Here is a 4,488-nt window from a genome sequence, read left to right as displayed (position 1 = left end):
GCTGTATCTTTTCTCCACTGCATAGAGCCTTCTAAACTCATATTTCTCTGCCTTCCTCTCAGTTTGCAAGACCAACTCTAGATCCCCTTCAATGCATCTCTCACCCTCAACATCTGCTGCCAACGGCCTGATGCCCTCTGCATTTCCCAGTGCAGATTTCTGAGAGCATGAATCTTTTTTTTTTTTTTAATCAAATAACACTTTATTAAATTATTTTTCTTTGTAGCTTTTAACCAGCTGGGCATTCCACCACACAACTGTTGATGTCATCTGTGATGTCACGGGGGTGACGGTCATCACACTGCAGCCCACAGACTGGGCCGTCCCCAGGATCTTTTTAATGGTTCCAGAGAGTTCTCTAGCTAAAGACCGATGCAACATCTGTCGGGCAATGCTGGCAATCTCATCAAAAGTGATGTTTCCACTGTGCTTAATGTTTTTCTGCTTCTTTCTGTCTCCTGGCGGTTCCTTGATGGCTTTGATGATCAGGGCAGAGGCAGAAGGTACCACCTCAGTCTGGGCCTGTCTGTTCTGAATGGTCAGTTTCACTGTAATCCTCAGAGGCTTCCACTCACCAGTTGCCTTGGTGATGTCATCACCAGTGTTTTTTGGAGACACACCCAGGGGGCCGATCTTGGGGGACAGGGCAGATGTCGCACTGACTCCCCTACCAATGCACCTCAGGTACACGACTTTGATCTCGTTGGGGTGGAACTTAGGCGGCATGGTGGAGGCGGCTGGTGTCAGATGAACCCGGATTTGGGAGGACTGAAGAAAGTCGCATCTTGACCTCCTCAGAGCCGAAAGCCGAAATCGAACAGGAATCTTATTGTTCCACTTTTTGCCTGTTTAGACATCCCCAGAGACTCTGATTCCATTGTCTTCAGAGAAGACTGGGTATCAGTATTTCTCTAAAGTTTCTCAGATGATCCAAGGGCGTTGCCAAAATCGAGAATCCCTGGTTTTAATAAAGCATTCTGGACTAGCAGATCCCACCTTGGGTCAAGTTCAAGCCCAATCCAGTCAGCTAAGAACAGAGCTACCTGGTTTCAACATACCCAGAGCTGCCCCCATCGGCGGGTCTATGCCTATAGAAGGATTGACGTGGAGACAGGCCCTGCTTGACATGCTTAGGACAAGACAAGCCTAGCACAGAGCTTGGTACCATGCAGTGGTTCCACAGTGACGGATGTTATGAAAATCCTGTCTCTTCTCTGATTCAAGGGTATTCTTTCTATAAAATACACCGGGCTGCAGTAATGCAACTGAGGAAAAGTTGCCAAGGAAGTACCTAGAGAATCTAGGTGCCCATGCTTGGCAAATACACTACACAGCAGGAAAACTCTGATTAATACAATTTACATTTGAGAGTAATCTCTTCTATTTCAATAAGACTACATCAATGCAGCTAGGAAAAGCCTTATTTTGGGAGGTTATTCAATGACTTATGAAAATATTCATGACCTCTTGTTAAGAGAAAAAAATGGATTTACAATTTTTGTAGTGCATGATTCTAATTTTTTTTTTTAATGTGGGTATATATCTGTATACAAATACACAGAAAAAAGAATGGAACTACAGATGCCAAACAGTTAACTGTGATTCTCAGGTGAGAGAGTTTTTCTTGTAGGTAAGTGTGTTGGATTTAGAGGACTATTATTCTGAAAGGTCCTTTTACATTTTTGATGATAACACATTTGTATGGAAGCATGGTTTCAGTAGAATACGGCCTGTATACATCTATGAACAAAATTAAACACTGGCAGCCTTGTACTCCTCCCTACCCCCCACCCTCGTTTTCTTGTTTCTAATTTTAATTTTACAGAAGTCTGAATACAGAACTCTGGAACCCACTGCCCTAAGGGACAGCCTGGTAGGAATGTCTCTTCCCTGCTCCAATCCCTTCGGCTTTCCTTGGATTCCAGGCTCTTCCAGCAGGACCTGGCCCTAATTCAGTGGGAGTTCAGAGGAGGGAAATTATTTCCAGCCAGGGAGAATGAAGGGTGACCTCCTGGAGGAGGTGGCATTTGCTTGGGGCAATCTGGGCAAACTCACAGGGAGAAGAGAACGCAGTGCACTGAGCAAACAGGTGGAGGTGGGAAAACACAGCATGCACGGAAACAAAGACAGTAAATATGGAGCTCTGTGCTGTAGGTGAGGCTCCACGGGAGGCCCTGGGTTGCAGGAGGGCTCCTGTTTTCCGGGGGTCTCTGGGCTGGCGGTCAAACTGCTGGAGCTTCGGGCTGGATGGACTATAGGCAGGGCTCTCCAGTCGCTCAGCTGCTCCTTCCGCTGAATGCTCACTCCAGCAAGAGGTGGGGAATGTCGCCCTGGAAAGAGCTTAAGAGACAATGGCCTACCACTTGGAAGACCTAAAATACCAGAGGCAGAGCCTTCAGCATGTGGTCCCAGCTAGGACCGAGGCTCGCGTGGCTAAATCGCTGCTTCCAGCATTTTCTGGGGGGAAAGGAAAGCGGATCCACGTAGCAAGATTCTTCTGGGAGGTACATCCTTTCTGTTTGTTTTTTTTCCAAGTGCTAAGGCATCTGCTCCCACATTCATCCTTTTCCTCCAGCTTATCTTTTCATGACTTTGGAGAGCAGTCTTCCTTATCTGGGAAACAAATGGCCTCTGCAGAGAGTTCAAAACAGCCGAGTCATTTATCTGTTTGACATGTGTTTCCCTGTTTGTTTTCTCCAGCCTTGAGACAAGAGTTGTGTCAACTGTGGATGGCTGAGCCCCAGTCACTGGAGAGGCATGATCAATTTCCAGCTGCATTTATCACTTGCTGCCTTAAATCAAGTCTAATCAATGCTTCCTTCATTTGGTATGGTTTGAAACTATACATAACACACTTAGAAAATGGGCGGGAAAGGGAGCAGCCGATCACGAACAAAAACTCCATCGGGGATTTAGATGGAATGATGTTAAGGAAAGATTTGCAATCTTTGATTTGCTTTTATGGAGACGCCTGCCCAAACAGTCAAAGAGATATGTGTTTATGAAGCTTTAACTTCAATCTACCAGACATGCAATGACATTACATGACAGATCATTTTATACAAGAGTATGTCTGCATCTTCCAAGATTTTATAATTAATATAGTCTGAAGAGTTGGTATATTTTTAATACAGCGGCAGCTCTAAAGCTGCCTAGAGTTTCCTTCCTATATTGTTTTTCATTCATTTCCATTTCTTTTAGATGTATCTTTTGTCACCATTGACTACATGGGTCAATTTCTAGTTACAAGATAGAAAATAAAAATCTCCTTATAACAAAATAGATATCCAGGAGTTCCCTCTGATTTAGAAGAATTTTATAAAGTCTTATGGCTGAGAAAACTCGATCCTTTCTCTCATATGCCCAATTCTTGGTAACAGAATTTGATCCATGCAACCCAAATGGATTTTTCACTAGCAGGTGTGAAAACCACCCCCCAGCTGTTCAACCAATTTAGAATGTGGTAGGGAGGAGCCCTGTGTCATTTGTAAATTAATCCCGTGCCAGTGAAAGATGGTATCAATGTAGTCCCTGGCACCTAAAACCGATCATGCCCACAGCGAGGCCCTGTGTCGTTCTTCAAGGATAATGGGAGAAGAGACAGAACATAGAAAACAAGTCAATGATAATGCCCTCCCAGATGAGGCAGTGCTGTGATTCACTGATGTAATTAATATTTCTGTCTAATCTGCTGAACTGTGTAGACTTTTACCACGAGCATGCCTCAGAAGCGATTGACAGGGCTCTCACTTTCCAAGGGCTGGCTCCCCCAGAAACCTGTTGTCAGGTAGCTGAAAAGAGCCCTGTGCAGCACTGGGAAGTGTGACAATAATAATAAACTCGTATGCTGGTTTAATACTTTCCAGTTGATAAAGTGTTTTGAACATGCAGTCTCATCATCCTGTAAGATAAGCAAGAAAAGTCGTTGTATTCCCATTTCCAAGAGGAAGGGAGAAGTTCAGAGGTTGGCACACCTCCGAACTATGGCTCTGGGACGCAACGCCTTGTCTCCTCAGCCCCGAGGCCCTGGTTCTTGCCACTGAGCTGCAGCTAGGCAGCTGCTGAGGTCTCCTCTCTGTGCTTTCCCTTTTTTTTTTTTTTTTTTTTTTTGTGGTATGCGGGCCTCCCTCTGCTGCGGCCTCTCCCGTCCTCCCAGACCGGGGCGCGAACCCGGCTCCCCTGCATCGGCAGGCGGACGCGCAACCACTGCGCCACCAGGGAAGCCCCTTTCCCTAACTTTTTATTTTTTCTTCCATCACCCAGGGTTCTTGGGAAATGCATATGGTTATAGGAAATCCCTTGAGTTGCCTGGCAGGTCATCTAGTTAAAAAAAATATTGTTTTTTTTTTTGTGCGGTACGCGGGCCTGTCACCGCTGCGGCCTCTCCCGTTGCGGAGCACAGGCTCCGGACGCGCAGGCCCAGCGGCCATGGCTCACGGGCCCAGCCGCTCCGCAGCACGTGGGATCCTCCCATACCGGGGCGCGAAC

General features: G+C 46.1%; 1 pseudogene; it reads right to left on the bottom strand.

Moving 5' to 3' along the window:
* Nucleotides 1-229: 229 nt before the first annotated feature.
* Nucleotides 230-741, bottom strand: LOC102982109 (60S ribosomal protein L12-like; annotated as a pseudogene).
* Between the last annotated feature and the right edge of the window lie 3,747 nt (nt 742-4,488).

Source organism: Physeter macrocephalus, chromosome 18 (genome assembly GCF_002837175.3).
Source record: "Physeter macrocephalus isolate SW-GA chromosome 18, ASM283717v5, whole genome shotgun sequence".
NCBI lineage: Eukaryota > Metazoa > Chordata > Mammalia > Artiodactyla > Physeteridae > Physeter > Physeter macrocephalus.
Note: the sequence above shows the minus strand (reverse complement) of the source record. Positions and strands in the feature narration are given on the sequence as shown.